Here is a 22,457-nt window from a genome sequence, read left to right as displayed (position 1 = left end):
CAGGAGGATATGCCTTAGCTTGCTATCCATCGAACTAAAAATTCACGCCCACAAGACGGAAGACGCATACTACTCCATGCCTACCACAACGCAAGAAATTGTATGAATCGTAGCCTCGGCATTATCTTATCTTGTCCTTCCTGAATGATAGGATAGCTGCCTCGAGTGCAGACCTCGCGTTATGGCTCATGTGATGTCATCTGATATGTTTAGACGGGATCTTGTTAGATCGGACACGATCTGATTAGATATGATCTAGCTCGATGCATTCACCTGCGTCCACCTCTTTTGTCGCACAGCCGTGAAACAGCGTCAGGTGCGCGGTAGCGGAGGACGAGGTGGCCGAGGGGTTAAGGCGTGGGACTGGTAAGCCAATGTGCTCCGCACACGTGGGTTTGAATCCCATCCTCGTCGGAGCGGCTTCAGTTTACACAGGCCACCTGGCACTTACGGCTTTAGATAGGTCTGCTAGTCTCGTCCTAAGCACGGCAGTTACCGAAAATGTGAAAAAAAATCCTCTGCTCGTCGCCATTTGAGTGTCAGCCTCGCCAACAAACCTTTCCAGCCTCATCTCGCCTAAAAACACGCGGAAGATTGACGTTTAGGGAAGTCAGCTTTCTACACCGACAGTTTATAAAAAAGATGAAACGGAATTCCTGCCACTTTTTTTTGCTGGGGGAGCCGTATAAACAAGACCTAAAAGCTAGCAAATATTTTGAAAGTCTTAAGTTGACCTACTTCAGCGCGTGTGATTCCCATACAACCGTTTACGAGAAAAAAACAAAAGCAAAGAAGAAAACATAGCGTGCAATAATTACGGAGGGCAGAGATACGTATGCTGGCATACGCATTTTTTATTTGTACAACCACAGCGCCACTTCTGTGGTGAAATTGTCAGCTATGGTAATATGTGGTGGGTTTGAGTCCGATCCTCCTCGAAGTAGGTTTTGGGATAAATAGATAAGTGGTTTAGCCACTGGACCTGAGTCCAGTGAAGGTCCAGTGAAGTGCCTCTAACCACGGCTAAACCACTTATCTATTTATCCCAAAACCTACTTCTACTATTCAGGACTTCGTGATCGTTGTTGCAAAATCCTCGGGGCACCGTTATTGGCAGCGTCGCGGCTGCCAACACAATTTCATCTTACAACCAGCAGAAAGTCTAAGCTCAGAACGTGGAATTTACCAAAGGACCAGCTTGCTATGATTTATTGGCCGTATTTTAGGAATTTGTATTTGTTGTTTATACTTTTATTTATTTTTGTATTTATTAAAATACGTTTGTTTATAATTTGTATTTATTAAAATACGTTGCTGTATTTTAGGAACACCGTATCGGAAGTCCATTCTAACAAACCTTACTAATGTCCTGGCTGTGTGCCGACTTACATGATACTGCGTTCTATGTTTACATGCTGCCCGCACCCGGGCAAACGAAATTTACCGAATCATTACAACGCCTGTAGATATAGTTATTGCCAATGAAGGTACCAGGATACGGATTTGGACAATACGTTAATGCACAAAATGCATCAACCTTCGCCCTGGCTACCGGTTTTAAAAATGCGAGCTGAGAGGGGGGTGAGGGGGATGTTAATGCGACTCTCCTAGCATTTCCATTGAATAAAAAAAGATAAAATTTTGAAAACGCCAGTAGATTGATCTTAATGAGATCTTGCTATCGGTACTGGTTTGCATGCTCTAAGTCAATAGCGGATCACATTACAGCAGGTCAAAGGAATAGTTTTCCCAAAAATAGCACTTTTCTATTCTTACAATGGTACGCATACAAGACCACACCTTGTGACCGCACAAAACCTTATACACTGGCTCTTTGTTAAATTCTGAAAACAGTGTTGCATATCTCTACGTGTTTTGAGCAAACGATCATGATATATGGCTCCGTTTATGTAGCATTGTCGGCCCCCGCGCGCCCTCCGTGACATCGCCGGTTGCCGCCCCCCCCCCCCTTGCCCACCGCGCGGACCGTAAATCACCGCGCAGTGCTCCTAAGAAACCATCATTGCCCCGGAAACAGAACGGCTAGGAGCACATTTCTGGTGTAAAAACACCCACCATGAGTGCTCCACGGGCTACTAGAAATTTGGGCGCGAATGCCCACCATCCCAGAGGTATCCTAAAATGAATTAGGGATGGGATAGGGGGAGGGAACTTCGCCTTATCAGGGCCAGGGTGAAGTGAAAACGATTTCCGGGAGACATTTGAACGCACAGCGCACATCCAGTCTGACATGGCCTGATCCGACCAGGTTAGAGATTACCTGATGTGATAGGGTGTACCTTGATCCAACCCAGCCAAGTTCATCGCCTTGTTTCCGGCAATGATGGAGTGACATTCGTGCAACCACAGCACCAAAGCTGGAGTAAAATTGCCGGATTTAGGGATTCTCGTGACGAGGTGGCCGAGTGGTTAAGGCGTTGGACTGCTAATCCAATGTGCTCTGCACGCGTGGGTTCGAATCACATCCTCGTCGGTGTCGTTTTGGGTAACATTGACCAACTTGTGCCTACCAACCGGTCGGACCTGTCTGTGTATTCGGTCAAACCCCATCAATTCCCGAATTTGTGATGCAGTCATTTGTACACCGTAGAAATGTAAGACCCCGCCAACCAGCTAATCCAAGTTTATCGCGCATTAGAACAGGCAGAAGACTGGTATTGAGGAAAGCAGGTTTTCTATACCGTTACCTACACAGTTGTTGCACACCGTGTTTTTGTACAAGATGGCGCACAAAAAATAACACGATATTGCCACCACTGACTCCTTGAACCCAAAATATGTGTCGGAAGGTCTTTTAAAACACGCTGCTCATTGCATACCAAAACAGAAGTAAATGATACTAGCCTTGCAATCGTAGAAGGCATAGGTTCTGGACTTGTTCCTGATTGAAAAAAAATGGCTGCCTCGCGTGCGGACCTCGCTTCATGGGCTCATATGATATGATCCCATATGATATGCCCGAACTTGGTCAGATTGGACTTCATGTGATAGGATATGATCTAACCCGATGCAGTCACATCCATATCCTTCACATGTGGCGCAGCAGCGAAAAGGTGTCAGGTGCGATGGGACGGGGACGAGGTGGCCGAGAGGATAAGGCGTTGGACTGCTAATCCAATGTGCTCTGCACGCGTGGGTTCGAATCCCATCCTCGTCGGGACGGTTGTAGTTGAAGCAGGACATCTTGTTCTGACAGGCATAAAATGGTCTCGTTCGCGACCGCGACAGGTTCCCAAAACTGCACAGAAATCGCGGGACATGATCGTTGGCAGTATCGGGTCTGCGAACGCTATCTTGATTTATGAACAGAAAAAACGGCGGTAAACGACGTGGCTTTCGGATCGCCTGGGCCTAGCAAGTTATACAAATACCAAATCGCTTGAATTTCTTGATATTGTTTTTTAGAAGCGCCGCAGCGGTATTCCCTACTGACAGCCCATACTTTTGTCGTGGCTGCGTGCCTACCAAAATAATACTGCGTTCTTGATACACAGGCTGCCGTTTTCGAGCAAACATATTTTGCCGAACCATTATAGCGCCTAGAGATGGTGCTATTAGTCTTCAGTAATTATACCTCTTCTTCACTCACATGATTCATGTATTCGTGCAAGCAAACTTTGCCGAACCATTGCAGCGCCTATATATCGAGCTATTGGCAGAGGCAGTGCGAGGAAGCCAGTCAGGACGTCACGTTAACAGTGTCGATGCATGAAAGTGGAAATTATTGTCGGCAGGCATCTCAACGTACAACACTATTTGTATGCCACAGCACAACCTACTGATATGAGCCGTGCTAACGGAGATGTCTTGGCAGTCAGGTCCTGTCTCCGAGTGAGGGGGTAGGCGTCCCGAGTATGGTCGAAGACCATCTAGTCTGATATGACCTGATCTGACCCGGTTAGATCTCCCCTGACGTGATAGGATGTGACAACACAGCCAGGTTCATCGCCTTATTTCTGACAATGATGGAGTGCCAATCGTGTAACCACAGCGCCACAGCTGGGATAAAATTGCCAGATTTATGGACTATTATGACGAGGTGGCCGAGTGGTTAAGGCATTGGACTGCTAATCCAATGTGCTCTGCACGCGTGGGTTCGAATCCCATCCTCGTCGATATGGCTTTAGGTACGAAGACCGCCCAGCGTCTTCCAGCATCGAACCGGTCTGTTGGTCCTGTCCGAACGGCAGCAATTACCGACTTTGTGAAAAAGCTATCTACGCGCCGTTGTTAGAAATGTTAGGCCTCCCGACAAACTGATTCAAGCTCATCTCGCCATAAAACAAGCAGAATGAAAATGCAAAATTCAGAAACATATCAAATTAAAAAAGTCAGAAAAATTGTTTCCTACACCAGCAACTTACCGAACGAAAATTAATACATTTGGAGATGCCGTAGCAATATGGCGTAAAGACTGCATCACAAAACCGGGAACTGCTGCCGTTTGACCGAATACACAGACGGGTCCGACTGGTTGGTAGGCACAAGTTGGTCATTGTTACCCAAAACGACACCGACGAGGATGGGATTCGAACCCACGCGTGCAGAGCACATTGGATTAGCAGTCCAACGCCTTAACCACTCGGCCACCTCGTCACGAGAATCCCCAAATCCGGCAATTTTACTCCAGCTTTGGTGCTGTGGTTGCACGAATGTCACTCCATCATTGCCGGAAACAAGGCCTATGAACTTGGCTGCGTTGGATCAAGGCACATCCTGTCACATCCGGTGATCTCTAACCTGGTCGGATCAGGCCATGTCAGACTAGATGTGCGCTGTGCGTTGAAATATCTGCCGGAAATCATTTTCACTTTATCTTGGCCCTGATAAGGCGGAGTTCCCTCCCCTATCCCATCCCTAATTCTTTTAGGATACCTCTGGGATGGTGGGCATTCGCCCCAAAATTTCCAGTAGCCCGTAGAGCACTCACGGTGAATGTTTTTACACCAGAAACGTGCTCCTAGTCGTTCTGTTTCCGCGGCAATGATGATTTCCTAGGAGCACTGCGCGGTGATCTACGGTCGGCGCGGGGGGGGGGCGGCAACCGGCGATGCCGCGGAGTGCGCGCGGGGGACCGACAATGTTACATAAGCGGAGCCATATATCATAATCGTTTGCGCAAAACACGTAGAAATATGCACCACGGTATTCAGAATTTAGCAAAGAACCAGTACATAAAGTTTTGTGCGGTCAGAAGGTGTGGTCTTGTATGCATGCTATTGTATGACTGGAAAAGTGCTATGCTCGAGAAAACTATTCCTTTGACCTGCTGTAATGTGATCCGCTATTGACTTAGAGCATGCAAACCAGTACCAATAGCAGGATCTCGTTAAGATCAATCTACTGGCGTTTTCAAAGTTTTATCTTTTTTATTCAGTTGGAAATGCTACGGGAGTCGCATGACCCCCCTCCCCCTCTGTCCGCCCGCGTTTTTAAAACCGGTAGGCAGGGCGAAGGTTAATGTATCAAATGCATTAACGTATTGTCCAGAACCGTTTGCTAGTGCTGCCATTGGTAGTAACGATATCTCTAGGCGCTGTAATGATTCGGTAACGTTCGTTTCCCTGGGTACTGGCAACATGTCAACATAGCACGCAGTATCATTTTAGTAGCACGGTTCCTATCAGCTGGTTATACTGCGACATAAAACAAACGCTGTGCGTTGAGAGGCTTGTCAAGTCATTTTCGCTTTAACCCTGGCCCTGATAGGGCGGTGTGAAAATGTTTCATTCGGCCTACGGTAATGGTGTCAATTATTGACTAAAAATCACACAAACTGATACAATCGCAAACCTCGTTAAAATCAATATACTGGCGTGTTGCGCTGAGCTCTATTTTTATTAATTTGGAAACGCTATAGGAGCCATATCATCCCCTCCGGCTATCAATCCGCATTAAAAAAAACAAAAACAAAATAGCGAGTCATGTCGAAGGTTAATGCATGAAATGCATTAACGTATTGCCCAAACCTGTATCCTGGTACTTTCATTGGCAATAACTACATCTACAGGAGCTGTAATGATTCGGTAAATTTCGTTTGCCCAGATCCGGGGAACATGTGAACGTAGAACGCAGCATCATTAAGTTGGCACACAGCCAGGACATTAGTAAGGTTTGTTAGAATGGACTTCCGATACGGTGCTCCTAAAATACAGCAACAGCTCCAATAAATCATATTAAGCTGGTCCTTTGGTAAATTCCACGTTCTGGGCTTAAGCTTTCTGCTGGTTGTAAGATGAATTGTGTTGACAGCCGCGTCGCTGCCAATAACGGTGCCCCGAGGATTTTGCAACAACGATCACGAAGTCCTGAATTAAGAACCTCAGATCCAGTGAAGTGCCTCTAATCATGATTAAAACACTTATCTATCTGCACCAAAACCCACTCCGTGGAGGGTCGGACTCGAACCCACCACATATTACCATAGCTGACAATTTCACCACTGAAGTGGCGCTGTGGGTGTACAAATAAAAAATGCGTATGCCAGCATACGTATCTGGGCCGTCAGTAATTATTCTGCGCTATGTTTTCTTCTTTGCTTTTGTTTTTTCCCGAAAGCGGTTGTATGGGAATCATATACGCCAAAGTAGGTCAACTTCAGACTTTCAGAATATTTGCTAGCCCTTAGATCACGTTGATACGGCTCCCCCAGCAAGAAAGTGGGAGGAATTCCATTTACTTTTTTATAAATTGCCGGTGTAGAAAGCTTACTTCCCTCGGCGTCAATCTTCTGTGTGTTTTTAGGTGAGACGAAGCTGGAGACGTTTCTTGGCGAGGACGGCACTCAAACGGCGACAAGTAGCGGATTTTTCACATGTTTGACGACTGCCGCGCGGACGGGACTACCAGACCGATCTGAAGCATTAGGTACCAGGTGGCCTGTGTAAACTAAAGACGCTCCGACGAGGATGGGACTCGAACCCACGCGTGCAGAGCACACTGGATTAGCAGTCCAACGCCTTAACCTCTCGGCCACCTCGTCCTATGGTATGCCGCACCTGGCACTTTTACCGCTGTGCGACAGAAGAGAGGAATGCAGGTGACTGCATCGAGCTAGATCATATCTTATCAGATCGTGTCCGATCTAACAAGGTCCCGTCCAAGCACATTAGATCAGACCACATGAGCCATAAAGCGAGTTCCGCACTCGAGGCAGCTATCTTATCATTCATGAAGAATGAGATGAGATGATGCCGAGGCTACGACTTCTACGCTCGTTCCGTTCATACTATTTTTTAGTTGTGGTAGGCATTGAGTGGCATGCGTGAAAACGTCTTGCCAGTACGATTTGAGTTTGAATGTTAACAAGCCAAAGCATGTTCTCTTGCTTTGTTTCATATCATTATTTCTGGCATCAGGTAGATATTTACGCACTGTAATAACCATGCTTTTTTTGCTCGCAAGCGGATGTATGAAAATCGGTCACGCCATAGTAACTTGATTCAAGGCTTTCGAAACGAGCTGGTTGTCTTAATGTCATTATTACTAAACAATACTACAAACTTTGTTCGTGGTATCGTTTAGTAGTTAAGAAAACTTTTTCCCCAAATGCCAATCTTCCGTATGTTCTTAGGCGAGGTGAAAGTGAAAAGGTTCTTTGGCGAATTTGGCCGTCTGGCGTTGGATTAGCAGTCCAACGTGTTAATCGCTCGGCGACCTGGTCATTTCTAATACAAAATCTGTAAATTTTAGCACAGTAGTGGTGCTGTGGTTACAAAAAATGCACACTATAATCGCCATAAGTAGGCGATGAATTTAGCTGCGTCTGGTCAGGTCATATCCCATCACGTCAGGTAAAGTCTAGCCATGTCAGATCAGATCACGTCAGACTGTCTGCGACCACCCCTCATCTCTATCTCCTCACTCACAAACAGAACCGGATTGTCACGACTTCTGCGCCATCATGCCTCCTATCAGTCGCTCGTGCTGCGGTTTGCAACAAGCGCCGTGCATTGAGGTGTCTGCCGGAAGGTCATTTTCACTTTAGACCTGGTCCTGATGGGGACGGGGGCTTCGGTTTGTACGACTCGCTCCTAATCCTAAAGTTTTTTAGACTACCTCTTTGTGCATGCTGTGTAATCTCACCCAAATTTCCAGTACCCTATAGGGTATTCACTGCACGTGTTTTCACACCAACAGGGTGCCCCTAGCTTTCCTGGTTCGGTGGTAGCTACGGTTTCTCAGGAACACTTCATGACGTTCTACGGCTGACATGAGCGTCGCGCAAGGGCAGATGCCGGGAAACGCGTGCAGCGAGCCTACATTGTTACATTAATGGAGCCATCAATCGGTAAGGTATGCTCAAAAAACACCAACATGAACAGCAAAACACTCAAAATGAAACAAAGAACACGCATGTTTAAGTTGTGTGCAATCACAAAGCATGGTCACGTAGGTGTTGTGTTGTAAATACAAAAAATGATGTTCTGGAACGTTCTACTTTATTCCTTTATTCTATTATATTAATTCTTGGGAAGCTGTTGAGTACAATTGATTGAAAAGTCACGCTCTTAAGCCTGGTTTTCTGCTCGGTGTGCGTCGAATTAGTGTTGGCAGCCCGACATCACTAATGACGATGCCCTGCGGATTCTGTGCAGTTTCCAGGAGCTGACGCAGTCTGAAGGGATCGGTTTACGCTGGTCAGTAGCAAATGGCTTGTGTCACCTAGAACCACCCCGACGAGGGCGGGATTCGAACCTAGGCGTGTAGAGCACATTGGACTCGCAGACCAACGCCTTAGCCACTCGGCCAGCCCACCATGACATGACTTAACACCATGACTTCTATGCTCGCACGGTTCATATCATTTGCTTCTGTTGTGGTATGCGATGAGTAGTGTCCGTCCAAAGGGCTTGCCGACAGTAACTTTGAGTTGGATGCAAAACAAACTGGAACATGTCCGGATTCGTTGCATATCAATTTATCTCGACTCAGGTTGACCTTTGCGTTTTGTACTAATTCTGTTTTTTCGTCGAAAACGGACGCATGGAAATCACGTGCGACAGAGCAAGTTGGCTCACGACTTTTGAACGATTCATTTGTGTTTACGCCATATTGCTACGGCATCTCCAAATGTTCTTTTTTCGTTCGGTAAGTTGCTGGTGTAGGAGACCATTTTTCTGACTTTTTTAATTTGATATGTTTCTGAATTTTTTCATTTTCGCTCTGCTTGCTTTAAGGCGAGATGAGCTTGTATCAGTTTGTCGGGAGGCCTAACATTTCTGACAACAGCGCGTAGATAGTTTTTCACAAAGTCGGTAATTGCTGCCGTTCGGACAGGATCAACAGACCGGTTCGATGCTGGAAGATGCTGGGCGGTCTTCGTACCTAGAACCATGTCGACGAGGATGGGATTCGAACTCACGCGTGCAGAGCACATTGGAGCACAGAGCACACGGCCACCTCATCATAAGAGCTCCTAAATCTGGCAATTTTATCCCAGCTTTTGCGCTGTGGTTAAACAAATGGCACTCCATCATTGCCGGAAACAAGATGATGAACTTGGCTGTCTTATCATATCATGTCACGTCAGGTAAGATCTAACCGGGTCAGGTCAGGTCATGCCAGACTAGATGGTTTTCGACCATACTCGGAACGCCTGTCTCCTCACTCGGAGACAGGACCTGACTGCCACGACATCCCCGTTAGCACGGGTCATACCAATTGGTTATGCTGTGACATACAAATAGCGTTGTACGTTGAGATGCCTGCCAAGAATCATTTCCGCTTTCATGCATGGGCAGTTTTAACGTAACGTCCTGACTGGCTTCCTCGCACTGCCTCGGCCAATAGCTCGATATATAGGCGCTGCAATGGTTCGGCAAAGTTTGCTTGCACGAATACATGAATCATGTGAGTGAAGAAGAGGTATAATTAATGAAGACTAATAGCACCATCTCTAGGCGCTATAATGTTGCGGCAAAATATGTCTGCTCGAAAACGGCAGCCTGTGTATCAAGAACGCAGTATTGTTTTGGTAAGCACTCAGCCGCGACAAAAGCATAATATGTTAGTAGGGAACACCGCTGCGGCGCTTCTAAGAAACAATAGTAAGAAATGCAAGCAATTTGGTCTTTGTGTAGCTTGCTATGCCCTAGGCGATCCGAAAGCCACGTTTTTAACTACCGTTTTTTATGTTCATTAGTCAAAATAGTGTTAGCAGCCCGGACACTGCCAATGACGGTGTACCGCGAATTCTGTGCAGTTTCGGAAACCTGCCGCAGTCAGAACGGGACAACGCGACCATTTTATGCCGGTTACAACTGGATGGCTTGTGGGCTAAAACCTAAAATATATAAAAGTAGTGTGCTTTAATATTTTGTTTTGCAAATTGTTGGAGTAGAAAAGTTCTTTCCTAAACGGCGGTCTTCATCATGTCGTCAAGCGAGATGAACTTGGATCGGTTCGTTGGCGTAACATTTCTGACTACCGCGTGCAGAGAGCTTTTTCACAGTCGGCAACCGTTGTGGTTTGGATGGGGCAAACAGACCGGTGCGATGTTGGCAGATGTATGGTGATATGTGAACCTAAAACCACGCCGACGAGGATGGGATTCGAACCCACGCGTGCAGAGCACATTGGATTAGCAGTCCAACGCCTTAACCTCTCGGCCACCTCGTCCCCGTTGCACGTCACCTAACACCTTTTCGCTGCTGCGCCGCCTAAGAATGACATGCATGCGCCTGCATTGGGTCAGGTCATATCCCGTTCATATTCTATTAGGTCAGTCCGATCTAACCAGGTCCGAGCAGATCACATTAGATCAGGTCATATGAGCCCCTAGAGCGAGGTCCGCACCCCAGGCAGACTTTTTTCATTCCGGAGTAAGCCCAGAAGTTAGGACTATGACTATGCCGCCCGTTCGGAGAATGTCATTTTCGTGTCGTCTCGTTTTGTTCTTCCGTCTTCCTATGACACGCAATGAGCAGTATGCGTTCAAAGAGCCTCCGGACACCAATTTTTTTAGTTCGATGCATGGCGAATTCAAGCTTGTCCTCATGGCTAGGCTCATACCATTATTTCTGGTAGCAGCTCCTTCTTTGCCCATGATTGCGATTCCGTTTCTTTTGCTCGAAAGCGGATGCATGGAAATCGAGCACGCCGTGGTAGCTAGGCTCACGACTTTGAAACGATCAATTTGCATTTAGTTCATGATGGTACGGTTCCCCCAACGCATCAAAAATGGTAGCAATATCGTTATATTTTTCGGTTGGTATCTACTTTTTGCAAAACAGTCTTGTTTCATGTGCGCCAGTGTTACGCTTACTCTGATGCGAGGCAATTTTGCACCAGTTCGCCGACAAGGCAAAATTTCTAACTACGTGGCGCAGATAACCTTTTTTAGAAAAAAATCGGGAACCGTTCATGTTTGGACCGTACAAATAGACCGGTCCAATGCTGGCAGGCGCAAGGTGACAAGTGTGACTTAAAATCTTGCCGAGGAGGATGGGATTCGAACTCATGCGTACAGAGCTCATTTGATTAATTATTCGACGCCTGAACGTTTCTGCCAGCTTGTCCCTGTTTCCAGGCACCTGACATTTTCGCCACGGTACGACAAAAGAGGGGAATTGACGTGGCTGCATCGGATTAGATCATATCCTTCCAGGTCTGACCGATATAACCAAGTTCGGGCAGGTCAGATCAAATCAGGGCTTGTAGAGATATGAAGCGATATTCGTGGTCGAGGCAGCTATTTTCACAGTCAGGGACTAGGCCGACAGATAGGATAAGCGCGAAGACTTGTTTTCTCAAATTCTGGAGCTGCTGAGGTTCGGATGGGACAAACACCCCGGTGTGATGGTAGTAGGCATCAGGCGGTCTGTAAGGCCCAAAACCGCACCGACGAGGATGGGATTCGAACCCACGCGTGCAGAGCACATTGGATTAGCAGTCCAACGCCTTAACCACTCGGCCACCTCGTCATTAGAGTTGCCAAATCTGGCAATTTTAGCACAGCAGTGGCGCTGTTGCTACAAAAATGGCACACCATCATTGCCGTAAAGGAGTCGATGAACTTGGCCACGCCGGGTCAGGTCGTACCCTATCAGTTCAGGGAGGATGAAACCGGGTCAGATCAGGTCATGTCAGACTAGATTTTCTGCAGGCCCACACTCGAGATGCCTACCTTCTCACTCGGAGGCAGGACCGGACGGTCACGATTTCTGTGTTAGCACGATTCCTATCAGCTGGTGATACTGTGGCATGCGACGAAGCGCTGTACGTTGAGATGCCTGCCGAAGATCATTTTCACTTTCATGCATGGACAGTTTAAAAGTATTGTCCTGACTCATTTCCAAGTACTGTCTCTGCCAATGACTTCATTCACTAAGCGCTGTAATGGTTCGGAAAAGTTTATTTGCCGGAATAGGGCAACATTTGAATCAAGAACACAGTATTATTTAATGTCGAGGTTCCACATCCGTACGGGTGTTGCACTAAGGTAGCCACTTAAAGGTCACTTTTGTGGCCACCTGAGACGGCAACATGGGCATTGTGAGGACCAGACAAGAACCATCCACAAACTGTGAGTTTTATGTGGGGCACCCATGGTAGCTGCTGGGAATTAACATGAAGGGAACGGGAGTGACCGACAGACAAGGATGAGCTTGGGCAGTACAGGTACACCGAAACCTCGATCACGAAACGTGCACAGCAAGAAAATCAGCGGTGGTCTCCACAATGGAAGTAGAATCGAAGGAAACCAAAAAGGAAAAACAACGAAGGGGACACCGGAACATGCGAGAAGGAAATGGATGGCAGTCTAGTTGCTGACGAAGCAGAGTTAAGTAGCCAGCTAACTTGAGTTACTTATGCAGAGGATAACAACAAAAGGCACGGTCTGAGCGTAGGAAAAACAGCACGCGGGAAAAGTCGACAGATGACATAGGAAATGCAAGTGGTAGCATGGACCCAAGTGGAGAAAAAAAGAAGCCGAAGGCACGAAAATGGGGAGTAATTTTGGCCGGTAAAAGAGGTGTAAGCCGGATCAAAGCAGAGACAATAAAACAGTTTATTTTTTGTGCACAATGCACCTTTTATTACAACAATGAGTAACGAAGTTGATATTAGCTTGAAAAACACGGTTACAATAAATAAAGAAAAGGAAGTGGACCTAAATCACTTGATCACTTGACTCGAAGCCTTCCAGAAATCAAAATTGCAGTACAGTTAACGTGGTTTCACAACATTCAGGCAAGGCCGTCCACCATAACCAAGCTTTCCACGCCGGAGATAAAATATCACGACAATACAGAAACATCACGTTGACGGTCAGGAAAAGTTAGGATAGGGAGTCGCCGTATACAAAGAAAATTGCTTGCCACACACAGAGCCCAAAATCACACTGATAGATGAGCTTGAAGTTTGGTGGAGCGTCATTTGACCTTTGCAACCCGACAGTATCATAAAGGCTGTACACTACTTTCCTCTTAATGCATCAATCTCCCGGCGACAAATGCTATCTGATCATCTTTTGGAAACACTCGATCATATTCGATCTTCAGGACCAAGGGCGAGCGCTGCTCAACAGGAGACTTTAGCAGAATATTTGAGGTGGGATTTGTAGCTCGTCACCTGGGTCTCCAGCAAGCAGTTACGGAAGTCACAAGAGGTTCAGCCGTACTGGACAAGATGCTGAATGATTTTGATTCTCCACGTGCGCTACTAAACTTGTCACCCATTGGCACGAAAGACCACAAAACTGTGGAATGGTCGGCTGCAAAATAAGTCAAAGAATCTTGAGGTTGCTACTTTCGCACGACCTTTGAAGGATTCGTCTATCAGAAGTTTTGGTAGGTGGATTCCCTGTCAGGATTGGCAAGATAGAATAACAATAAATGGTATACGGCAGGCTGCTGCTTGACTAGAAATGCTACTTCAAAATGCGTATGAAGAGTGCCTCCCTGAAATTAGACACAAATGCAAGATAAACCTCTCTCTCTCCCTCTCTTTCTCTATCTTTCCCTCTCCCCCCCTCTCTCTCTCTCTCTCTCTCTCTCTCTCTCTCTCTCTCTCTCTCTCTCTCTCTCTCTCTCTCTCTCTCTCTCTCGTCTGTGGTGCAGTGATTCAACTCACACAATCCATCTAGTTGTGGTCGACATGAAAACGGTCGGTTTGTGCAAACTGGCCGCTTCCCGAAACGGCACTGAGTCCTATGGACATCGACACATGGAAAGTGTCGGGGCTGTCAAAACTGTCTTGACATACGATCAGCAGCTTCATTCTTTTGCCTGTAGGCACCGTAGCGGTATTCCCAACTGACAGGCTGTATTGATGTCGTGGCTGCGTGCTGCGTTCTGCGTGCTGCGTTACTGCGCTCTCGATGAATGTTTCCCGTATTTGAGCGAGCAAACTTTGCCAGAGCATTACACCGCCTAGGGATAAAGCTATAAGTAGAGACAGAACTAGAAACGAGTCAGGACATAGGTTAACACTTTATAGTGCATTACCGCTAACTTTATTTTCAGCAGCCACCTCAACGCACAGGGCTCGTTGCACGTCACAGCATAACCAACTGATATGAGCCGTGCTAGCGGGGATGTCGTGGCAATCAGCTCCTGTCTTGGGTGAGGAGATAGGCGTCCCGAGTATGGTCGCAGACAATCTTGTCTGACATGACCTGATCCGACATGATGATATCTTACCTCATCTGACAGTATATGGCCTGAGCCTACGCAGTCAAGCCCATCGCCTCCATTACAGCAACCATAGTGTCTTTTATATACCTACAGCGCCACAGCTGGGGCAAAATTGTTATATTTTCAATTTGTCGTGACGAGGTGGCCGAGTGGTTAAGGCGTTGGACTGCTAATCCAATGTGCTCTGCACGCGTGGGTTCGAGTCCCATCCTCGTCGTCGTGGCTCTATTGTTGCATAGCTGGTTTGCTTATTTGTTTCCATTGAACTGTTGGTTTGTCCGGTCCGAAACGTGACTGCCCCCCCCCCCCCGAAACTGCGACGAGTATATGGTGTACCGTGGTCCGATATGGTCTTGCGTACGGACGCGGCAACTTACTCTGCATCGAACGTAACATTAACGTCGGCAATCCCTTTAAACGCATACTGCTCCTTGCACAACACAAAAAGTGAATAGCATGAACCGTGTTGGCGCAGAAGCGGTCAGCTGGTCGGGGTTGGCTGGGTCGCCACAGCTGTGGTAAAACTGTCAAATTACACTGTAGGCGTGACGAGGTGGCCGCGCGTTTCAAGCACTGGACTGCTAATCCAATGTGCTCTGCAGGCGTGGTTTCGAATCCCATCCTCGTCAAAGTGGTTTTAGGTCCACATATCACCTTGTAATGCCAACATCGCACCAGTCTGTTTGCCCCGTCCAAAACGCAACGGTTCCCGGCTTTGTGAAAAAGCTCTCTGCACGCTGTAGTCAGAAATGTTACGCCCGCCAACGAACTGATCCATGTTCATCTCGCTTGACAATAAGATGAAGACTGGCATTCAGAAAGCAGTGTTTTTTACACCAACAATTTGCAAAACAAAATATTAAAAGATATTACTTCTAGAGGAACTTATTTCGATACTGCTTTATATTACTTTACCAAGTAATAAAGATACTACCTAAAATCCACTACTTTTGAAAAATTGGGGGAGTCATAACAATAGGGCCTAAAAAATGAGCTGTTTCAGGGTCGGGGGGGATCAACCAACCATGACATTGTCGATTTCCATGTCTCCGTTTTCAACCCCTCCCTCAGTAGAAGAGAGTTATTACAACCAGCAAAGATGGACCTGAGTCGCAATAAATTGATAAGAACCAAATCAGAAGGACATTCTTCAGCTTGCTACGCATCAAATTCAAAGTTCGTCGGCAAGTCCTTTAGACGGATGCTGCTCATTGCATACCACAACAGGAGCAAATGATATGAACCGTGCGAGCATACAAGTCATCGCTTCCGGCCTTGTTCCTGAACGACAAAATTGCCTCGAACGCAGGCCTCGCTTCATGTGCTCACGTGACTTGGCCTTATCAGATCTACGCGGACTTGGTTACATCGGACATAGCCTGAGAGGATATGACATATTGCAGTCGCTGCCTGTAACGGGATTTCGCAATCGGGCGCCGAAAGAGATCAACGGAGTGACAAGAAATTAAACGAACTTGACTTTGGCTCCCCGACGGTAATATTGGCAACGGCTATTTGCGCTGTTTCAAAATGACGGCAGCATATTCTCGCGAGCGATAGACATGTGGATTTGGTGAAACACATGTGCAGAATTACCGTCATGTCGATTTGTTTGAAATATAAGCACCACTATGGTCTGCAAGCTGCTTCGAAGAAATAAATCCCATTCCCAGAAACCTGGTAGATCAGGTTTTTGGCGCCTTAGATGGACATCTACCGAAACTGGGAATGCCTCATACGGCGCAACGGTGCTGTAAAGTTGATCCAAAGTGTCCTGAAAGCTTCGGCACCTGGCTTTGCTGCTGCATGTGACAACGTACCTCGACGTGTTCGGACCAAGGGAAAATCGTTCTTCTTGCAAAGGCATTTGTTCCAATACAAGCATTTTCAGGTGGCCCAACGACCCTTCGGCGTAGAACAACGTTGATATATGATAGAGTGACATTCGTGTAACCACAGCGCCACAACTGAGGCAAAATTGCCAGATTTGGGGATTCTCATAACGAGGTGGCCGAGTGGTTAAGGCGTTGGACTGCTAATCCAATGTGCTCTGCACGCGTGGGTTCGAATCCCATCTTCGTCGGTGTCGTTTTGGGTAATAATAACCAGCTTGTGCCTACCAACCGTTGGGGCTGGTCTGTTTGCTCCGTCCAAACCGCAGTAGTTCCTGAATTTGTGATGCAGTCATTGGTACACCGTAGTTAGCAATGTATGGCCCGCCGATCAGCTAATCCAAGTTTATTACGCATCAGAACAGGCAGAAGACCGGCATGCAGGAAAGCGGGTTTTCTATACCGTTGTCTAACCCGCTGATGTATATCATGTTCTTGTGCAACAAGATGGCGAACGAAAAATAGTACGATATTGCCACCACTGGCTCATTTAATCCAAACTATCGTCGGAGAGCCGTTTAAAACACGCTGGTCATTGCATACCAGACAAAAGCAAATGGTATGAACCTTGCAATGGAAGAAGTCACAGGTTCTGGACTCGTTCCTGACTGAGAAAATGGCTGGCTCGAGTGGGAACCTCGCTTCGTGGGCTCATGTGATCTGATCTGATAAGATATGTCCGACCTTGGTCAGATTGGACCTGACGTGAAAGGATATGACCTTACCCAATGCAGTCACATCGATACGCTTCTGATGTGGCGCAACAACGAAAAAGTGTCAGGTATTATGCGATGGGGACGAGGTGGCCGAGAGGTTAAGGCGTTGGACTGCTAATCCAATGTGCTCTGCACGCGTGGGTTCGAATCCCATCCTCGTCGGGACGGTTTTAGTTCACACAAGCCATTCACTTCTGACCGGCATGGAAACGGTGGCGTTGTTCCGTCCTGACTGCAGCAGGTTCCCAAAACTGCACAGAATTCGCGGGACACCGCCATTGGCAGTGTCGGGCTGCGAGCAATATCATGGCTTATAAACAGAAAAAAGGTAGTTAAAGGGAATGTTCCACCATTGTACGGGGTTTTGAACTGAAACAGCCATCACGTGCTACTGCTGAAGAACCGACGACTGAGGACAAACAACTCGTTCAGTCTGTAAAGCATCATGTCCATCGCTCGTCCATCGTCACCATCAGTGACGTCTCAACCCAGCAGGCGCCAGCACATCTCCCAGATGCACGACTCAGTGATCTCAAGAGGACAGCACAAGCCGATGAAACCTATCAACAACTTCTGGTGGCTGTATCGCATAGTTTCCCATCCTCCAAGGAGATGCTGCCACGTTCCTTACACCCATTCTGGAACGTTCGTCACGAACTTTCATTCCACGACGACCTAGTTTTGAAAGGCTGCTGCATCCTCATTCCGCATGGTTCCCGGAAGGTTACCATGGAAGCACTTCACGACGCTCACCAGAGGATTGAGCGCACCAAACGGCGAGCACGCCAAACTGTCTGGTGGCCCGGCATGAACAGCGACATCGCCAACACTGTGGCCAACTGCAGTACCTGTCAAGAGCTCCGTCCAAGTCTGTTTCAGGAACCGATGGTCACCGACCCGCCGCCATCGAGGATCTTTGAAGATATCTCTTCTGAACTCTTCTCTCACGAGGGCAGAGACTTCTTCGTCTGCGTGGATAGACTGTCTGGCTGGCCAGTTGTCTATCAACTCCCACGGGGAGACACAACAAGTCGTCAGACCATCAGAGCCCCCGAGACGTCTTCGTCAGTCCTGGAGTTCCCGTCCGACTCAGGACAGATGGAGGACCCCAGTACAAGAGCCGTGAAGTCGCCAACTTTCAGAGGCGTTGGGGAGTAGGGTGTGTCAACATGTCAATGTTGACACACCCTACTCATGTCACTACTCACCCTACTCACTCACTACAACATGTCAACTCCGTATTACCCATAATTCAATGGGTATGCGGAGGCGACAGTGAAAGCCATGAAACACCTGGTCTCTTCAAGACGGTGAATGATGGTTCTACCGACAATGACGACTTTTACCGAAGACCCCTGGAACTGCGAAACACGCCTTGAGCCGATGGACGTCCTCCGGCTCAGGTGATCTTCGGCCATCCCATCCATTCCTGTGTTCCCGCTCATCACAGCACCTTCGCTGCTGAGTGGCAGGAGCAAGCAGAGGAATGTGACTCCAGGGCAGCAGCGTCTCTCCGCCGTGCACAACAGCGCTACAATGATTCTGCATATGCACTGACGCTACTCAAGGTTGGAACCCAGGTTAGGCTGCAAGATCTGATCAGCAAACGCTGCGACAAGGTAGGCACCATCGTGGGCGTCGGGTACCACAAAGATCAGCTGACCAAGACACCAAGCGGCAGAGTCTACTGGAGAAACAGGCACTTCCTCCGTCCGTCACTTCAGTCCCCTCAACTGCCATCACACGCACCGACGGCTACCTCGCCATAAGAAGGAAAGGCCCCAGCACCTCGCCTCGAGTACGATTTCAGCTCCCGCCGCCAGCAGTTCTTCGACGGAGCCTTCGTCAAAGGACACCAAGCCGCCTGGGCTACGATATCTAAGAACTGCTCCTCCAGCAGTCCCGAAGAGGGAGAGATGTTGTGAGCACGCCCAGCCAGCCCGGTGGCACAGCATCCCGTCCTTGCCGTGTCGCGACGCGGCCTCACGGTGGAATGCGACCTATCACCGCGGGCACCAACCGCCGTCCCGTGGCGGATCGTACGGGACGCGTGATAGGTGCGTGTGTGTTAGCCCAGTGTAAGCTGATTTCTGAGTGGTTGTTCACCCGAACTGAATGTAACGTCATGCCCGTCTGGGACAGCAGGGGCAGTATGCCGCTGGACTCGGTCCGCGTCGCTACATGTATCTCTCTGAGATGAGCTGAACCGCTGGACGAAGACATCACACCTACCACAACAGAAGCAAATGATACGAACCGAGCGAGCATAGAAGTCATGGCCTTAGGACTTGCTTCTGAATTACAAAATAACCACCTCGAATGCAGGCTTCGCGTCATGTGCTCATGTGACTTGATCTAATGTGATCTGCCTGGACTCGACAGACTTGATACATATACGGATACACTACACATGATATGATGTGATCTAATGCGGTGACAGTGTCAGCCATCTATCGGTAAGGTATTTTGAGCATACCTTACCGATAGATGACTCCGTTAATGTAACAATGCAGGCTCGCTGCACGCGTTTCGCGGCATCTGTCGTTCCGCGCTGTTCATGTCCGCCGTAGAGCGCCCTGAAGCGTTCCTGAGAAACCGCCGCTGCCCCCGAATCAGGAAAGCTGTCAGATTTGAGAGCGGTCATGACGAGGAGGCCGAGAGGTTAAGGCGTTGGACTGCTAATTCAACGTGTTCTGACATGTGGGCTTGAATCTCGTCCTCGTCGGCATGGTTTTAGGTCAGACGTGTCATCTGGTGATAACCGGAATGAAAACAGTCACTATGTCCCAAGGCACTAGAATAGAAGGTATAACAGTCCGGCCAAATTCCGCTGCTTCGACTGATGACCTAACAAGTGTACTCGGCACGTAATGGTCAAGGGCGGATACATGCATATCGCAGTCTGCCTGGCTTTTTGAGACGGTTCTAAGACTGGAAGCCGTTACATATCTTTGATGAGATCGTGACAACAATATTTCTTCTCCGAACGGGCAATAATATCAGCCGCAAGGTTTATTAATCATTAATTGGCTGGCGTCCCAGCCGAGCGCCTCGGGCTAGGCTGGGACTATATATATATATATATATATATATATATATATATATATATATATATATATATATATATGTGCAAACGGAAAGAGTTAATAAGCGCATCTTGAATAAACAGCAATTAGAAATCATACTGACATGAAAGGTCAAGGTAAGGGCAAAGGCCTGCAGGCTTCGTTACATGTCTGCAGGGGCTGGGTCAACTGAGCGTTTCGTTTCTTCAAAAAGTATATGCTTTTTGGCTAAGTGAAGGTGCTGTGTTACGAACATGTAGATGCCACAATGGGGTCAGGTCAAGGTCATTCTATAGATTAGCACGATAATTTGGTGTATTCATGCGACCTATAATTCAAAATATTTTCACGTCCATTTTGCTCGCGTTATGCAGCTTAAACGTCAGCTACAATTTTGTTCTGGTCACTACATAGTCAAGATATAGGTAGGATGCCAAGATGAGGTCATATGAGGTCAACATGACACACAGTAAGCTAGTCATGCCATACATGCTTCCGAATTGCTTATCCCACAGGAATCCAACGTAATCATTTTTAATCTTGCATTGGGACATCTTAGTGCCTGAAGAGATCAAAACCTGTCGTTTGTCACAGCCTATTCTGACCTTTGAAAGGCATTCAACAGCCATGGGCAGGTTAGGGAAATAGATTTTGAGCCTGCTGCGTAAATAGCTACCACTCTGGTCATGTCTTGTTTGAAATGCAGATTTCATGATTTTCAAAGGGATAGAAGTTTTAATTTGCCGGCAGTAAAGGAAAGCATTTTTTTCGTAACTAGATAATGCCCAGTGCACGAAATCATCTTTATCTAAGCCCGAATCACACCCTCTAGCACGATTTCCTCCATACCAAGAGCAGGCATATAATGTTCTTATTCTGAACATAAACCACAATGGGGAATAAGTAAACGACCTGGTCACAGCATCCCTTTTCTATACAGCATGCACAGTTCTCACTATTGGTGGCTTGTGGTACAGATGTTTGCTCAATATCTATGGACAGCAACACAGTCTTCCGAGTTTTTCTCACGGTAAGAACTGCAGATGCCCCTCTTTCCATGCCTCTCTCTCTTAGGCACCTGTCTGGCAATTTCATTGCAGGTCTCTGGCATATCTAAGCAAAACAAAAGTGGAGTGCTATAGTCATCATCAGTTTTCAAGGGAAGAACTAACGCTTATGATACTTTTGATATAATTGGACTCATACAGCAAGCTATTAAGCCTGGACTTCAAAGCATGCAATGGAACATCTGGAAAAATTGCACACCCGATCACTTTCACGGAAATTATTTTTCCTTCATCACAAAATGTTGCTTATGTGCACTCGCATACCTAAGGAAGATGATGTGATGATGAACGATTGATGTGACTTGGGATTCAGCCCCAACAGCCCAAATATGTAATCAGATGGGATTTCAACCCAACCCCATCCATAGACATTATAGGTATAAATATTATAAAGTTTGCTAGCTCTCATTTATGTCATGCTAATATTTCATGCCTCAGAATGCTTTCAGGCAAAAAATCAAAGATAGAGGCTAGTTACCTGAGCAGTGTCAGGATCAACTGAAGAGATGCATCAGCTTTACAATATACTAAAAATGCATGGTATATTATGTACCAAAAGGTTCATACATGTTTTTGCAAATGTAGCTACAGAAACACAACACACACACACACACACACACACACACACACACACACACACACACACACACACACACACACACACACACACACACACACACACACACACACACACACACACACACACACACACACACACACACACACATACACACACACACACACACAGCACAACACACACACACACACACACACACACACACACACACACCACACACACACACAACACACACACACATAAGCATAGTGCAAGACAGCAGGCAAAGCACTCACAACTCACTGCAACTAGCGGCCCAGTGCCACCTTACACTTGAATCATGAAAAGGGGAAAACCTGCGCCTTTAACATTAATAGCAGGTTTACATGCGGCTACCGTACACACAAACAACAGCGTGCACAACACACTTGTTAAGCTTTCATGCGTAATACACAAAAATCTTACACACATGAAAATTAAACCCAGCAAGCACTGCCTCAG

At 47.2% G+C, this 22,457-nt stretch overlaps 11 non-coding genes across 11 annotated transcripts; 7 read left to right on the top strand and 4 right to left on the bottom strand.

Annotated features, from left to right (window-relative positions):
* Positions 1-332: 332 nt before the first annotated feature.
* On the top strand, positions 333-414 carry TRNAT-GGU (transfer RNA threonine (anticodon GGU)). Its single transcript has one exon. It is a non-coding gene; the product is annotated as a tRNA-Thr (tRNA).
* A 1,998-nt stretch (positions 415-2,412) lies between these two features.
* TRNAS-GCU (transfer RNA serine (anticodon GCU)) lies at positions 2,413-2,494 on the top strand. The gene has a single exon. It is a non-coding gene; the product is annotated as a tRNA-Ser (tRNA).
* Positions 2,495-3,096: 602 nt separating this feature from the next.
* Positions 3,097-3,178, top strand: TRNAS-GCU (transfer RNA serine (anticodon GCU)). The gene has a single exon. It is a non-coding gene; the product is annotated as a tRNA-Ser (tRNA).
* An 876-nt stretch (positions 3,179-4,054) lies between these two features.
* TRNAS-GCU (transfer RNA serine (anticodon GCU)) lies at positions 4,055-4,136 on the top strand. The gene has a single exon. It is a non-coding gene; the product is annotated as a tRNA-Ser (tRNA).
* A 399-nt stretch (positions 4,137-4,535) lies between these two features.
* On the bottom strand, positions 4,536-4,617 carry TRNAS-GCU (transfer RNA serine (anticodon GCU)). Its single transcript has one exon. It is a non-coding gene; the product is annotated as a tRNA-Ser (tRNA).
* A 2,304-nt stretch (positions 4,618-6,921) lies between these two features.
* Positions 6,922-7,003, bottom strand: TRNAS-GCU (transfer RNA serine (anticodon GCU)). Its single transcript has one exon. It is a non-coding gene; the product is annotated as a tRNA-Ser (tRNA).
* A 3,556-nt stretch (positions 7,004-10,559) lies between these two features.
* Positions 10,560-10,641, bottom strand: TRNAS-GCU (transfer RNA serine (anticodon GCU)). Its single transcript has one exon. It is a non-coding gene; the product is annotated as a tRNA-Ser (tRNA).
* A 1,222-nt stretch (positions 10,642-11,863) lies between these two features.
* Positions 11,864-11,945, bottom strand: TRNAS-GCU (transfer RNA serine (anticodon GCU)). Its single transcript has one exon. It is a non-coding gene; the product is annotated as a tRNA-Ser (tRNA).
* A 2,850-nt stretch (positions 11,946-14,795) lies between these two features.
* On the top strand, positions 14,796-14,877 carry TRNAS-GCU (transfer RNA serine (anticodon GCU)). Its single transcript has one exon. It is a non-coding gene; the product is annotated as a tRNA-Ser (tRNA).
* Positions 14,878-16,661: 1,784 nt separating this feature from the next.
* On the top strand, positions 16,662-16,743 carry TRNAS-GCU (transfer RNA serine (anticodon GCU)). Its single transcript has one exon. It is a non-coding gene; the product is annotated as a tRNA-Ser (tRNA).
* Positions 16,744-17,348: 605 nt separating this feature from the next.
* Positions 17,349-17,430, top strand: TRNAS-GCU (transfer RNA serine (anticodon GCU)). The gene has a single exon. It is a non-coding gene; the product is annotated as a tRNA-Ser (tRNA).
* The last annotated feature ends 5,027 nt before the right edge of the window (positions 17,431-22,457 follow it).

The sequence above is a fragment of the Pollicipes pollicipes genome, unplaced genomic scaffold (genome assembly GCF_011947565.3).
Source record: "Pollicipes pollicipes isolate AB1234 unplaced genomic scaffold, Ppol_2.1 Scaffold_2555;HRSCAF=2994_pilon_pilon_pilon, whole genome shotgun sequence".
NCBI lineage: Eukaryota > Metazoa > Arthropoda > Thecostraca > Pollicipedomorpha > Pollicipedidae > Pollicipes > Pollicipes pollicipes.
This window is presented reverse-complemented; position numbering and strand designations above follow the sequence as displayed.